At 47.4% G+C, this 16,637-nt stretch overlaps 1 protein-coding gene across 9 annotated transcripts in view; it reads right to left on the bottom strand.

Moving 5' to 3' along the window:
• Positions 1 to 16,637, bottom strand: part of LOC115096830 — a 219,963-nt gene that overhangs the window by 88,618 nt on the left and 114,708 nt on the right. The window contains exon 1 of one of the 9 annotated variants that reach the window (XM_029611996.1): positions 6,528 to 6,615. The exons of the other annotated variants lie outside the window; for them this stretch is intronic. The gene's annotated coding sequence lies outside the window, so the exon portion shown is untranslated. Of the gene's footprint in view, positions 1 to 6,527; positions 6,616 to 16,637 lie in introns of those variants that run through there. 9 annotated transcript variants of the gene reach the window in all.

Below are 16,637 nucleotides of genomic sequence, written 5' to 3'. Positions count from 1 at the left end.
AAATAGAATACCACAAACTCCTCAACACTATTTCTACAGTTTTTATCACAAAGTGATGGTACAAATGAGATGAAAAAGCATAATACAATGTATCCACCCGTGAAACATTGTAACTTGCTTACATAATGTCAACAAACATTAAAAGTGTTTTAATCATCACTGGCAAAAAAAAAAACATCCCTCCTTTTTTGTGTATATATAGTATATTTCTGTGTGAAACCAACTTAATAATAAGCAATTATTTTCATGATGGCCCATGTGCTATAAGTTTTAACCAACTTTCAGGCTCATATCTGGTCCAAAGGAGCCTTATGTGTACTCTGAATTAAGAGGTCCCTATAGGCATATAGTGCTCCTTTACATGCTTTTTTTAAAATAATGTTACAGGGGTAACCTCTATGTAGAAATATTTTGATTATCTCCAATGCCTGTTTCTTATATTCATCTTGAAAGAAACAAAGGAGGCAAAGTCTTAAAAACTGCCCTGTTGGAACATTTTCCCTCATACACCTTGGAGGATAGCTCATAAATTGAAAACGAATGAATCTATCTGTGGGTAGTTGTCAAAATTGCCTCCGTGTTAATGAATAATACATTTAAAAAATAAATTTGTTTGTGATGGCTCTCTAAAATAAATTGTAAGTTGATATCTACAGAATTAATCTACTGCTCCGAGGTTCCTAAAGTTCCTTCTTTCCTTGGTGCCTTCTGTTCCCTCCTTGACATGGCTAGATATATATCTTCCCAGGGTCCTCCTATAGGATTCACTATTGTCTGAGGCTTAAGATGGATCTGGTCCCTTAAGGTATTCTGGGGTTTTCTTGTTTATACTGCTTTACACTTCTATTCCCTGTCAGAGGAGTGTGCAGAAACACCAGGACAATATAGCAGGCCTGGAGAAGCCTGCAAAAAGAATGTAATCATGCAGCCTCCTACCCACTGTTACGATAGTCTGGTGATGATGGTGGACCCTTAGCCCGAGGTGGTGTTGGCACTACCTGGAGGGGTAAGCCTCTCCTGGTCACCATCATCAAGAGGCGAGGCTGGAGCGATGTAGGGGCCAACGGGAGCTTCTCCACTACCAGCCCTCGTTCCCCGCAGGTTGAGCCCTTGGGTACCGGGGCCAGCTGGTCTTAGGAAGGCCCCTGTGGAGAGAAGTGATGAAGGTGTGGGAAGCAGACGAGTGGTCAGTGGCAGGCAGCAATCGGAAAGCATGAGGTCCAGTCCAGTGGTCAGTGGCAGGCGGCAATCAGGCAATGTGAGGTCCAGTCCAGAGGTCAGTGGCAGGCGGCAATCAGGCAACGTGAGGACCGGTCTGAGGTCAGGCAACAAGGAGATCCATCCAGAGGAGAAGCGGAGCGAGGGTGGAACACACGGGCTGGAAGGTGGAACAGGAGACGGGAACCAGGCAGGAGGATGAGGTCAGGAACAGCAGGTAGGAAACAGGAACGCAGAATGCTGAGCGAGGAAGGCCAGGCAGGAACCCAAGGCGAAGAGACCTATTGCCAAGTCGTTGGGCAGAGGTCGCTGCCAGATATAAATAGGGGCAGACCCTGGCATCAATGGGAGAAGCCTGTGGCGTCTCCCTGCCGCGGGCCCTTTAAATTTGTGCGGGCCATGCGTGTGTGCGCCTAAGGGGCGGGGACGAAGAGGCAGACGTTGGCAGTGTCCCTGCCTGCAGTGAAGACAGAGCGGCCCCGGCGGCACGGGGAGAGCATTGGCCCTGCCAGGGGCATGCCTGCGCTGCGGCCCGAGGGCCAAGAGCAGTGGAGGAGCAGAGTGGAGTTGTCCTGAGGCCGGTAGGCCTAACCTAACACCCACATGGGGTAAATAGACTGTGGGTACTAGGAACGGGGGTGAGAGTAGGAATTAGGGAAGGGATTGGGGTTGTTAGGAATGTGTTGGGAGGCAATGGGTTTAGAGATAGTAGTGAGGCTGATAAGAGTGTGTTGGAAATAATAGGGGTTTGGGGTATGGGTGGGACTAAGAGAGTGTTGGGAGGGCAATAAGGGGGGCATTTGTGATGGGGGAGGGGTATGAAGCTGGTGGCCTACTGGTAAAGCAAGAGGCAATAGGTATTTATGGATACTGTAACAGACTTAGATTTCATTCATGGCATGATCAGTATATATGTATTGCTAAAATAATATATTGAATTCATGAAATCTTAGGTAAGGATAGCAAGGAATGATTTTAACAAATAGTCACACGTATAGTAAAGGTCCAATAACAAGAATGAACTTCCTCATAGACATGTAACAGATTTAATGGTGCCTCTATAGCAATATGTAAATGAAGAACCCATAGAGTGAAAAAGGTCTATACCATACACTGAATTTCAATGTTTGTAACAGAGGGAGTCACTTTGCAGTCAAGGAAGTCACTTTGCATTCATAAAAACCTCATATAAACAGGTACCGGGACCACACCATATATCTTACCCCAGAAGGTAGTCCCTTCCATCAAAAGCTACACACCAACACACAAATTTCCCACGCAAAAGACCTTGGAGTCATAATAGATAGTCACCTGAGCCTAAAGAAATGTATAAACCACACTACAAAGGAGTGCTTCTACAAGCTACAGGTATTCAAAAAACTCAAGCCACTTCTCTTCCATCATGATTTCAGATCGGTCCTCCAAGCCATCCTTTTCTCTAAAGTCGATTACTGCAACTCCATTTTGCAAGGTCTTCCTGCTACTACAATAAAACCCCTCCAGCTGCTTCAAAACGCGGCGGCGAGAATCCTGACGAATACTAATCGGAGAGAGCACATCTCTCCCATATTGAAAGATCTTCATTGGCTCCCAGTAAACTTTAGGATTCTACATAAATCACTTACAATCATTCACAAAAACATTCACCATCAGACGCCTCTTGACCTGCTACACCCTCTCAAACTTCACTCTACAGCCAGACCCTTAAGGGAAGCCTACAAAGGATCCTTACACGTTCCTCCAATCAAAGTGGTGCACCACTCAAATATCAGAGACAGGGCATTCTCAACAATAGGTCCCTCCATCTGGAAAGCCATGCCCCCGGACCTCAGGCAGGAAACCTGTCTCCTAACTTTAAAAAAGAAACTCAAGACATGCCTTTTCGGTCGAGCCTTTCCCTGCTCTTAGCCCAATAGCTGGACTCAGAACTGTTCCCATCTCCACTGTAATTAAGCAAGCACTAAGACACACTAATACGTCATAATGACACTGGCTCCTTTGCCTCCCTCCCACACCCTCACCTGTATATAGTCTACTATCTCTGTTCTCCCCCCTTTATTTTCCTATCCCTAGTTTTTGCTCCCTTGTTACAATGTAACTTTATGCTTCATCAAATTTTGTCTTTTGTTAATTGGTTATGGTTAACTGCTTAGTTCGATGTAAACCGAGTTGATTTGATTTGTATCAAGAAAGTCGGTATATAAAAGCCTTAAATAAATAAATAAATAAATCTTAGTGCCTTATTTCCTACTGGGTGCCAATTCTCCAAATTCCATATATTTTTTGAAAAATTGTTGATGAAATAAAAGATTCCCCAGACTGAGGTCAAGCAAAGTAAAATAAAAGATCAGTACTCAGATCTCAGGGATTTAAGTCTCAAGTGCAGGCTTCCAATGACATTCGATCTACAAGAATAGATTGAATCGACAGAGTAGAGCTCAAATCTTGCATCCTCTGTAGCTAATCCAACGCTGCAGTGTTTTGAAATCACTTTTCTTCTTCAGGGGTTGAAATGAAATCCAGCATTGAAGATGGAGATGCCTGTCAGCTGTCAATAGGGCCGATGTAATAAGACCAACGGTAAAACAGGTGCTAGTTGTCTGTGCGTGCTTTTTCATTGCATGTGGCAATAGCTGGTGCATCCACGGAATGTAAAAAAAACAATTATGCAAATGATTTGTACTCACAAATGCAAATGGCGCGCCAAAAACTGAGCTCACGTGTGCAGAGCCATAACACTGTGCACACCGACGTCCTGGAGAGGGCAGTAAAGGATGCACAAGAACGTGCGAAAACGCCACTGTGGTCTTTCATGCAGCGGGCAGGCAAAAAGCCTAACTGCGGGGCCTAGCCCACCAGGGTTGCTCAACCCACCAGGCTGCCCACAGAAGCAGGAATGAATGCCGGAATGGTGCACCAAGCACATAGACAGGAGGAAGTCCTACAAACCCCTCTGTCTTTTTTTTAAACCTTACCTGACCTCAGCCCTTATCAGCTGAGTACAGAGACGGTCTCTGGCTGCGGGGGGGAGAGGGCATCTGCCATCACTGCTGCTCTCGCCCTCCTGAACCTGCTGCCTTTAAGATATACAATCAGCTAAGTCCTCGCTGGGAAACCCAGCTCCCGGACCAAAGCACACATCTGAAAAACCACAGAAATTACCTCAGGAATTCTCAACTGGGGAGGGACCATTTGGTATCGCCGCAGGAGAGCTGGGCTTTTCTTTCTTAATTTAAAAGTCTCCTTCCAAAATCTGAAGCAATCCCCATAGGGAATCGGTTTTTTACTCTTTCGGATAATAGAAAGACTAGGGGGCACTCCATGAAGTTAGCATGTGGCACATTTAAAACTAATCGGAGAAAGTTCTTTTTCACTCAACGCACAATTAAACTCTGGAATTTGTTGCCAGAGGATGTGGTTAGTGCAATTAGTATAGCTATGTTTAAAAAAGGATTGGATAAGTTCTTGGAGGAGAAGTCCATTACCTGCTATTAATTAAGATGACTTAGAAAATAGCCACTGCTATTACTAGCAACGGTAACATGAAATAGACTTAGTTTTTGGGTACTTGCCAGGTTCTTATGGCCTGGATTGGCCACTGTTGGAAACAGGATGTTGGGCTTGATGGACCCTTGTCCTGACCCAGTATGGCATGTTTTTATGTTCTTTTGAGATGCACATCCACCATCTGCTGGAGATGGAGAATACTGGCAGGCTGGGGTCACTGCAGGAGTAAATATACTGTGACATCATCTTGCTCCATCTCCATCTGCCGGCAAAGGAGCATAACCCATTAGTCCTGATTCCATTTGTCTACATGCTAGGAAATGGGTTGTTGCTGAAAGCATCTAAGATGGAGGTGTTTTTGGTTAAAGCAAGAGAAGGCCCTTGTGATCCAGTAACAGTTAAATTTGATAATAATAAATTTGTAACAGAGGAGAAAGTAAGGGACTTGGAATTTTGTTAGACTGATTTTAGTTTGGAGGCACATATTTTAGGAATAGTACAGAGAGCATTTTTAAAATTGTCAATTACACAATTTACGAGCTCTATTGAGCAGACTTGCTTTTCATAAAGTTCTTCAAGCCTACTTTACATCTCTATTAATTACTGTAATGCTGTGATAGTAGGCTTTCCATACAGATCCATCCAGCGATTGCAGATGGTACAGAACATGGTGGCACGTTTGATTTTTGGCTGCTCAAGGAGGGTGAGTGCAGTACCTCCGCTATACCAGTTACACTGGCTTCTGGTGAGAATGCGGTCGAAATTCAAAGTGATGCTTTTAATTTTTAAGGTGGTAAGGGGAAAGGGGCATGCTACTTGCAGTGGATGTTGAAACCTTATGTACCATTATGAAAGCTTAGGTCAGAAAATGAAAACCTCCTACAAGTTCCAGTTTGGAGAAAAGGATGTAAGGTGAAAAGTCGTAAGAGAATGTTTTCAGTGATGGGGACAGAACTTTGGAATTTGGCAGCAAAGGAGGATAGATTAGAGGAGGATTATTTGTTATTTAGGAAAAAAGGTGAAAACATGGCTTTTTAGGCAGTAAATAGTCTCTGGGCTGTGGTTGGGAAAGTAGTAGTGCAGAAGACTCTAAGAAGCAGCTAGAATAAAGGATGAGTCAGACATATGTCAGTAATATCATTTCTCTATGGGGTGGAAGGGAAATGTGGGTGGGAGGAGTAAGAGAATGTGTATTTTAAGTAGGGTGGAAGCTTTTAATGTTGAAAATTGTTTGTATGTTTTTATCCATTGTAAACCACCTTGATCTGCTTTATAAGTTTGGTATGTGCGGTATATAAATATTAAATTAAATTAAATGAAAATGGAGAAAGTATTTTTTCAATCAATGCACAAATAAGCTGTGGAATTGGTTCCCAGAGAATATGTCAAGGCATCTAGCATAGTTGGATTTAAAAGGGGTTTGGACACTTTCTGGAGAAAGTTCATAAATGATTATTAGCCATCTAGACTCAGGACACAGCTATCACTTATCCCTGGGAGGGAGAAACAAGGAACTGAATCTATTTGTTGGGATCTGTCAGGTACTTCCTAATGACCCAGATTGCTCGCTGGAGGAGATAGGATGCTGAGCTCGATGGACTTTGGTCTGACCCAGAATGGAACATCTTATGTGAGTAGATAACCCATGCACTCCTTTTAGTACTTCATGTGCAAACATGCCTTTAATTACTGGTCTGTTCATTTGTTAATGGGAGTTAACTGTACTTGTAATCAGGCACACTGTATCCCAATACAAATGGATGATAGAAAAATCAATATACTGAAAACTCTCCTACACTAACCTAATTCAGAAGCACTTAGAATTATTAATGCAGAGTCCACATCCAGCAAGCAGGCGTCTCATGTGGCTCCAGGGAAAATTCTGTTCAGCAGCTGGGGAGAGATATACTCCAGGTTTAAAGGAGATAACCTAAGTAAAGGAAATTAATTGAAAGTGAGTCTTTCCCTCATCAATAAAATCCAAGGAAAGATAGATAATTCAGAGCTTGATGGGTTCCGCCATAAGAGAATGTATTTAGGCAGTTTTCTGGAAATTCCAACCCTCAGAATTAGGGAAGAGGATACCGCACTTATACCAGGCACAGAAATGTTTCCCCTCTCTGCACTGCTGTGCCTGTATTTGGCTCTTTGCCCTGTGACTCTATTGCTAAAACATGTGTGGTCTACAAGAATTTCAGCACGTAATAATTCAGAAGAATTTCTCCTGAGTTTGCATGCCAGTATCTCTCCACACTCCTGTATACTGGCAAAAACAAAAACACATGCACGATCTCCATACTGCCTAGAATAAAGTAGGTAGCATGAAAAGGAAGTGCCCCCCTTTCCTTCCTTGTTAGAAGGGAAAGAGACAATTTCATGGAAATAGCATTTTGTAGCCCTTTAAAATAGTCAAGCAATGCACTATGAAGGAGTAATTATACTTCCTCTCTCCTCCTCTCTGCCCAATATAAAACACGCATTATCTCACTTCTCATTCTTGCTAGGGTGTGGGAACAAAGTTATTTCCTCTAACTCTGTTTGCAGTGTTGGTTTTATTAATAAAGGAAAAGATAGGCAAAAACACTGCAATGGTACCAGAAAGAAACAAAAGGAGCAGTGGAAAGAAAGAATAAATGAGTGAATAAATAGAATATACAAATTATATACGGTATATATATTCCACAAAACCTATTTAAAATATAAATGTCTATTTAAAAAATGCTTTTATTGTTGTGGATTAGCTAGACAGTGGACCCTTAGGCTGGCCTGCGGGAGACCTGGGGTAGTTGGACTATGGTCTCGGGAAAGCAGGCCAGTAGGCAGACTAGGCTGGTGTAGACAGTAGGCTTCACCCGGAAGCTGGTACTCCCCCGGGAGGAGCCCTTGGGAGCCCAGCCACTTGGGACTCAGGCGGTTCACCCTGGAAGCCGGTGTCCCCCCGGGAGGAGCCCGTAGGAACCCGGCCGCTGGGACTTAGGTGATCTCTGGTCCAGATCTTGAGTTGGCTGGAGCTGAAGCGGATGAAGGAGGCCTGGCAGGAACCGCGGCGGGCTGAAGTCAGGCAGCGAGAAACCAGGCTGGAACTGCAGCAAGCTGAAGGCAGGCAGAGCAGGACCAAGCAGGAAATGTAGCGAGCTGGAGGCAGGCAGAGTGGGCCCAGGCAGGAACCTGGACAGGTGCTGAAGCTGGCAAGAACTGAGAGGTTAGAAGTGCGAGCAAGTCACGAAGTAGAGCAAGCAGGCAGGCAGGCAGGAACGGTGTGCGAGGACGTCACACACCGGGGCTCAGGGCAACTGGGCACTGCAAGGGACCCGGTTGCAAGGCGTCGTAGTGGGGACCGCGGGGAGTTTAAGTAGGACTGGGCGTCTGACGTCAGAAGCGGGGGCGGAGCTCGCTCTGGCGGGAAATGGGCTATATCAGCGCCGTGACAGCGCACGCGCGCGCACGCCTAAGGAGCCCAGGGTAATGGCGTCTCCCCCGCGGAGACGCTCACGGAGCTGGTTCAGGCATCGAGTGGCCCAGCTGGAACTTTGAGGTAAGGGCCGGGACGCGAGGGTCGCGGAGCGGACCACATCAGTACCCCCCCCTCTTACGCCCCCTCTTAGCAGGCCCTGGTTTACCTGGGTGCTGAAGATGGAACTGCCTCAACAGGTCTTTATTCAAGATGTTCCGTGAAGGCTCCCACGTGTTTTCCTCAGGTCCACAATTCTCCCAGGAGATCAGGTATTCCCAACGACGCTGATGGTATCTAACGTCCAGGATCTCCCGCACCTGGTATGTAGTATCTCCGGGAACGGAAGGATCCGGTGCATCTGGGACCTTAGGATGGTACCTGGAGAGGACAAGTGGTTTAAGGAGGGAAACATGAAAAACATTGTGGATGCGCATAGAGGAGGGCAGGCGTAACCGATAGGAGACAGCTCCAATGTGTTCAGCCACTCGAAAAGGCCCGCAGAAGCGTGGAGACAATCTGTGGGACGGGATTCGTAGTTGCAAGTTTCTGGTACTCAACCAGACGCGGTCCCCCGGGAGGAAGACCAGAGCTGGCTGACGATGCTTGTCTACCCAGGTTTTGGTAGCTTGAGCGGCCTTCTGAAGCTTCTTTTGGGTGGACGACCACAGCAAACGTAACTGGCGAGTGGAAAGTTGTACTGCAGGCAAGGTACTGGGGTCAGGCGACAGCAAAGGGGGGCGTAACTGTTTCCCATAAACCATCAGAAACGGTGAATTCCCTGTGGCAGAGTGGGTGTGGTTGTTGTAACAAAACTCTGCCCTCGGAAGGAGAAGAGCCCAATCATCCTGCCTTTCGTTAACGAAGGACCGTAGATATGTCTTGAGGGTTCGATTGGTGCGTTCTGTTTGTCCATTGGACTGTGGATGAAAGGCCGAAGACTGGCTCAACTGGACGTGGAAGCGTTTACAGAATGCCCTCCAGTAGCGGGCTATAAACTGAGGGCCGCGGTCAGAGACTATATCATGCGGGAGCCCATGAAATCAGAATATGTGCAGGGCGAACAACTTGGCAAGTTCCGGGGCTGAAGGCAGAGCTGGTAGAGGCACAAAATGTGCCATTTTAGAAAAACGGTCTACTGTGACCCAGATGACCGAATTTCCTTCTGACAACGGAAGGTCCACGATGAAATCCGTGGAAAAGTGGGTCCACGGTTCTGCAGGGATTGGTAACGGCTGGAGTAGGCCTCGGGGTTTCCCTGTCAAAGGTTTCTGCAGAGCACAAACCGGGCATGAATCTACGAAGAGGCGGACATATCGCTTCACTGTGGGCCACCAGTAAATGCGGCTGATAAGGTCCAAGGTGGCGACTCGGCCAGCGTGGCCTCCAGTGAGGGATTCGTGGGCCCAACACAGGACGGCCCGGCGGGAACGGCGAGGGACCACAGTCTTCTCTTCAGGAAGTGCCGTAGAGGAGGCTATGCAGACCTTCCGCAGATCCAGGATAGGCTGGGAGGTCTTGGGTGATACTTCAGGTTCCGAAGCTCGAGAAAGGGCATCAGCACGGGTGTTCTTAGCGCCAGGGCGGTAGCGGATGGTGAAATCGAATCGGTCAAAAAACAGGGACCACCAAGCCTGCCGAGGGTTCAAGCGTTGAGCTTGGCTGAGGGAGGTAAGATTTTTGTGGTCCGTGTAGATGGTGATCGATGGTTGGCTCCCTCCAGCCATTGTCTCCACTCCTCCAGTGCAAGCTTAATCGCTAACAGTTCCCTGTTGCTGATGCTATAATTACATTCCACGGGCGTGACCTTTCGCGAAAAGTAGGAGCACGGGTAGAGTTGACCAGAATCAGAGAACTGGCTTAGAACAGCCCCTGCCGCAATATTCGAGACATCCACCTCTACAATGAAGGGACGTTCAGGGACCGGGTGCCGAAGGCAGACGTCCGTGAGGAAGGCCCTCTTCAAGTCTTCAAAAGCCTGGCAGACCGAGGCAGGCCAATCTGTTGTATTGACCCCTTTCCGGGTCAAGACAGTTAATGGAGCTACTAATCGAGAGTAGTTCGGGATGAAATGCCTGTAAAAATTGGCAAAGCCGAGAAAGCGCTGTATGGCTTTCAATCCTTTCAGGCGAGGCCAATTGCGGATGGCGGCTACTTTATCTGGGTCCATCTGGAACCCCTCGGCTAAGATAATGTAGCCCAGGAACGGCAAGGACGGCTGTTCGAAAATGCACTTCTCCAGCTTTGCGTACAGGCTGTGTTGGCGTAGAATCCGTAATACTTGACGGACCTGCTCCCTATGAGTGGGCAAGTCCCGGGAGAATATTAGGACGTCGTCCAAATAGACAATCACACAAGTATTCAAGAGTTCTTGGAGGATGTCATTCATCAAGTTCTGGAAGACCGCAGGGGCATTACAAAGACCGAAGGGCATCACGAGATACTCGTAATGCCCATCCCTGGTGTTGAACGCGGTCTTCCATTCGTCTCCAGCGCAGATTCTCACCAAATTATAGGCACCCCGAAGGTCGAGCTTGGTGAATATTTTTGCACCCTGTAACCGGTCTAGCAGCTCCGGGATGAGCGGAAGCGGGTAGCAGTCACATCTGGTAATGGCATTTAAGCCGCAGTAATCGATACAGGGCCTGAGCGATCCATCTTTCTTGGTAACAAAAAAGAAACCGGCACCTGCAGGGGACTTCGAGGGTCGGATGAACCCTTTGGCAAGGTTTTCTGCTATGTATTCCGACATAGCTCTGGTTTCCGGCAAGGACAAGAGGTATACTCGGCCCATAGGAGGGGTTGTACCAGGCAGCAGTTCGATGGTGCAGTCGTATGGGCGATGCTGAGGAAGGATCTCCGCTTTGGTTTTAGAGAAGACGTCAGCAAAATCTTCGTAAGGAGTGGGAGGCCCCAGGGCAGCATGCGACAGCAGGCGAGCTGATGGTCTGGGCAGCTTCATGCAGTGTTCGGTACAATAGGGGCTCCACTTGACAATCTGCATAGTTGACCACTGGATGGAGGGTGAGTGTTTTTGGAGTCACGGAAGACCAAGCACCAGGGGGTGGATAGCTCTCTCTAAGACCAAGAAGGCTACCTCCTCCACATGGATCGCTCCTGTGCGAACCATCAACGGAACGGTAGAGGTCAGAATACAAGCTGGCAGAAGTGTCCCTTGGATGGAAGTTATCCTCAAGGGGGCCTCCCATCTTACCGTAGGTATCCCCAGCTGAAGGACCAGTTGTTCTTGCATGAAGTTGCCTTCAGCGCCGGAGCCCACGAAGGCAGAGATCTCTAAAGAACCCCCCGGGTACTCTAGAGTAACAAGCAAGGTACTATGAGGAGCAGTGGCACAACCTAGGAGGTGCTCCTCTCGGCCCCCTAGGTGCTGGCGTTTTCCGCCCGCTCTTGACAGCGGGCCAGGAAGTGCCCCTTCTGGCCACAATAGAGACATAAGCCTAACGAGCGTCGACGTTGTCTCTCCTCCTTGGAGAGAGTTGCTCGGCCCAGTTGCATGGGCTCGGAAGCAGGAGACTCAGGCCGAACAACCTTCTGAGGCGGAGGCAGGCGAGGCGAAGTCCAAGGCGGGCTGGATCGGCTAAGGTGGGCCTCATGCGCCCTTTGCTGCAAACGGCGGTCTATTCGTGCGGCCATCTCCACCACAGCGTTGAGGTCCTCTGGGAGCTCCCGGGTGGCGATCTCATCCTTGATTCACCCGGAGAGGCCCTCAAGGAAGATGGCCTTGAGACTTCCATCCTGCCAGCCCACCTCCTGAGCAAGGGTCCTAAAGTCCAATGCGTAATCTGCTAGTGGACGGGTTCCTTGGCGTAGGTGCAGGAGGTCGGAGGTGGCAACGGCCCGACGGGATGGTTCATCGAAGGCCTGCTTGAAAATTAAGATGAAGCGTTGCAGATCACTCAAGGCAGGATCGTTGTTCTCCCACAAGGGAGAGGCCCAAACCAAGGCCTTTTCATCAAGCAGCGATAGCACGTAAGCAACCTTGACTGTATCGGAGGGAAACTGGCGGGGCAGCAGCGAGAAGCGGATGAAACACTGATTTAAAAATCCTCGGCAAGTCCTGGTATCCCCTGCATAACTCGATGGTGCCGGCAATTGAGTTTCTGAAGCAGCCGACAGTGAAGGTTCGACGTCTGCGCCAGGCGGGGGTCGGGCATCCAAGGCATCCATTCTGGTGACCAGTTGTCCAAGGGAGCCGGCCAGTACGTCCAAGTACTGTTGCTGTTGTTGCAGCTGTTGGCGTAGCCCAGGACGGTCCTGAGGCGCTGGGGCGTCTGCCGAGTCCATGGCCTTGCAATCTGTTGTGGACTAGCTAGACAGTGGACCCTTAGGCCGGCCTGCGGGAGACCTGGGGTAGTTGGACTATGGTCTCGGGACAGCAGGCCGGTAGGCAGAGCAGGCTGATGGAGACAGTAGGCTTCACCTGGAAGCTGGTACTCCCCCGGGAGGAGCCTTTGGGAGCCCAGCCGCTTGGGACTCAGGCGGTTCACCCTGGAAGCCGGTGTCCCCCCGGAAGGAGCCCGTAGGAACCCGGCCGCTGGGACTTAGGTGATCTCTGGTCCAGATCATGAGTTGGCTGGAGCTGAAGCGGATGAAGGAGGCCAGGCAGGAACTGCGGCGGGCCGAAGTCAGGCAGTGTGAAACCAGGCAGGAACTGCAGTGAGCTGAAGGCAGGCAGCGAGAAACCAGGCAGGAACAGCAACGAGCTGAAGGCAGGCAGAGCGAGACCAGGCAGGGACCTGGACAGGTGCTGAAGCGAGCAAGAACTAAGAGGTTAGAAGTGCGAGCAAGTCACGAAGTAGACCAAGCAGGCAGGCAGGCAGGAACGGTGAGCGAGGGAGTCACACACCGGGGCTCAGGGCAACTGGGCACTGCAAGGGACCCGTTTGCAAGGCGTCGTAGTGGGGTCCGCAGGGAGTTTAAGTAGGACTGGGCTTCTGACTTCAGAAGCGGAGGTGGAGCGCGCCCTGGCGGGAAACGGGCTATATCAGCGCCGTGACAGTGCGTGCGCGCACCTAAGGAGCCCAGGGTAATGGCGTCTCACCCGCGGAGATGCTCACGGAGCTGGTTCAGGCATCGAGTGGCCCAGCTGGAACTTTGAGGTAAGGGCCGGGACGTCAGGGTCGCAGAGCGGACCACAACATTTATTCATAAAAATACAAACATGAAAATACATAAAATGTCTTAACAAAAAACCGACATGATCATGCTTTGGCATAATGCCTGCCTCGGGGATATATACGATAAGCCAATCCTCCCCGATTGTGATTTTATCAGGGGATTGGGCGTCTCCTAGTGGGCCGGTCAACCTGATCACATGAAGCCATGGAACAAGGCCTTTGGTGGGGCTGCGACAGAATCCAACCAGTCGTGGCCCGAGGGAGTTCTCGCTGGGGCCGCAACAGAGCCCAGCCCGCCGCCGCCCAAGGGAAGTCTCAGCGGGGCCACGATGGTGTCCAACCTGACGTGGCCCAAGGGAGATCTCAGTGGGGCCGCAACAGAGCCCAATCCACCATGGCCAGAAGGAAGGCTACCGCCCGAAGTGAGCAGAAAGATGCATCTGGCGGTAGCAGGGCCACCACCTCCTACCTCCCCTCCTGCACTAAATAAGGGGCATCGTGGGTGTGGCCAAGGCACAGAAGAAAGGAGGACACCTGAGAGGAGTGTGTATGTGTGTGAGTGTGTTTGTATGTGTGTGTGTTTGTATAAGATAGTTTGCATGTGTTCATGAGAGAGAGCCCCTGTATCTGTGTATGAGAGAGAGAAAGAGAGAGCACCTGCATGTGTGTATGAGGGAGTGAGAGCCTGCAGATGTGTATGAGAAAGAGAGACTGCATGTGTGTATGAAAGAGAGAGAGCCTATATATCTGCATGAGAGCAACTGTGTGTGTATGAGAGAGAGCACCTGCATGTGGATGACAAAGAGAGCAAGTGCGCTTGTGTGTGTGCATGAGAGCCTTCGGATGTATATGAGAGAGAGAGAGAGCCTGTGTATATGTTTGAGAGAGAGAGCCTGAATGTTAAAGCCTGGCCTGTATGTATGAGAAACAGACAGAGCCTGAATGTGTGTGTGAGAGCCTGCATGTGTATGAGAGAGAATGGCTATGAGTCTGAAGAAGAGAGGATAAAGATTGTGTGACCTTCTTCACCCAAATCCACAACAATCTCTGGGAAATTAAAAGATGACAGGTATTTATTTATTTAGATTGTAAGCCCTCCAGGGTTAGGAAACTTCCTAAGGTACCTGAATGTAAAACGATGTGATATCTCACATCGAATGTCGGTATATAAAAAAAAAAAAGTAATAGTATGCAGAGCATGTGATATTTAAATTTTTTTAAGTTATGGGGTGTTATTTCATGTGTCTGCTATTTTTAAATATTTTATTGGTGTTTGGGAAATATTAGAACACATTTATTTGACTTTTTAAATCATTAGGGCCCTAATATTGAAAGATGGCCATTTAAGTAACTTGGTCGGATATAACTTATCCAGCTAAATTACATGGTACATTCAGTGGCAAGGCTATGTTGCTGAATGTACGCATATATATTTGTACTTAGCCATATACGTTATAACCATCTAACCTGGCCGGTTAACTTATGCAGCCAACACTGAATATTGCTTCTTAGCTGTCGTTCCACCCATAACTTATGCAGCTAACTTGTTAGCTATATAAGGGACTTAATTGGCTAAACAGCATCCACTAAACGTAAACACATATTCAGTGGGTGCTACTTAACAAAAAAAGTCCAGTTTATCTGGCTAAGTAGCACTGAATGTGCTTTGAATATCAGGCCCCCTATATTTGTTGGCTATTTTGACATATTTATTCTTTTCATGGTTTTAATATTATGAATGATGTCTTATATCTCTTGATTTTATTGCTTGATGCTTTGTGAGGAGTGATTATGATTCTGTTTTTCCACTGTTGCATGCATAATACAGTTGGGCTTGTTGTGGTTACCAGAGCATGTTTTTGAGCAAGAGAAAACGAGTGAGCCAATGAGCATATGTTTGAGCAAGAGGACTATTTAAACAAGTGGACCTGAGTGTGAGTGTAAAAGAGAGCAATTGAGCCAGCGAGCATGTGTATGAGCAAGAACAAGTCAGTGAACATGTGTATGTGAGCATGTATATGAGAGAACATGAATGAGCCAGTGAGGATATGTGTGAACAAGAGCATCAGTGTGGGACACAGTGAGCATGTCTGAGAGAGAGCATGTGAGCCAGTGAGCATGTACGAGAGAGCGTGAGTGATCTAATGAGTATGTGTGCGAGAAAGAATATAAGGGAATTTGTATGAGAATGAACATTGTGTTAGACAGAGAAGAAAGTTTGTGCATATCTTCCACCCCTTACTAATTCATGACAATCTCAAGGTGACTGAAATCTAAAGTTCCCAGGTACGGAGAGGAGGGGATTTATATTAACTTTAATTTTAACTACACTGGTAAACAAAGTTTTTGTTTCCTTCAGGCCGTTTGGTGTTCCAAATAGAATTTTTGATGCTGATCATAGATATTACTTTGAAAATTGTACATCACGTAAGGTTTTTGAGAAACGGCCAATTTTGTGTTACAATAATTTGCAGCAAATGTTTCCATGCATAAGTGACGCCAGGATAAAAGAAGGTGTTTTCGTTGGCCCACAAATCCGAGCTGTGATGAAGGACAGCCACTTTGATGGTCTTCTGCAAGGTACAGAACGTGTTGCGTGGACAACCTTCAAAAATGTCATTTGTAACTTTCTAGGCAACTATAAGGCAGCAGACTATGTCGAACTTCAGGCATACAAATTGATGAAGTGCAACATGTCATTGAAGATACATTTTCTTCATTCCCACTTGGACTTATTCCCAGACAACCTTGGCGCTGTGAGTGACGAACATGGTGAAAGTCTTCATCAAGACATTGTCAAAATGGAGAAACAGTATCAAGGCAAGTGAAACCCCTCCATGCTGGGTGATTATTGTTGGACTCTCATCCGCGAAGCATCGGACAGTGATTACAAATGAAAATCTACGGCAAAACATTTTTTGTTTTGATTTCTGGTGCCAACATTGCCATTATAGCTTATGCCGCTACAGACACGTAACAATGCTTAATGTATATCGCACTTTTCTGGCAAACGGTAAGTGATACAGACATAATAAATGCATATTTGTGTTCAGCTTGTTAAAATCTGCTTGTTTCACTGAAGGTTGTGGAGGAAACAAAATGTTCCCAGAAATTTGTTTACCAGTGCTATTGGATGTTGTTTTCTGTATCTGCTAGTTTGAAATATTTTATTGATGTTTGGGAAATTAAAATAAAATGTTATATGTTTGTTATCATTGGATGTTCTTTTCATCAGCTGTTTTGAAATATTTATTATTTTTATGAGTCTGATTTTACTATTACGATTGATGCTTTATATTTCTGGATGTTACTGTTTGATGTTT

This window comes from Rhinatrema bivittatum, chromosome 8, assembly GCF_901001135.1.
Source record: "Rhinatrema bivittatum chromosome 8, aRhiBiv1.1, whole genome shotgun sequence".
NCBI lineage: Eukaryota > Metazoa > Chordata > Amphibia > Gymnophiona > Rhinatrematidae > Rhinatrema > Rhinatrema bivittatum.
The sequence above is the reverse complement of the archived record's forward strand: the minus strand, read 5'-3'. Positions and strand labels throughout refer to the sequence as shown.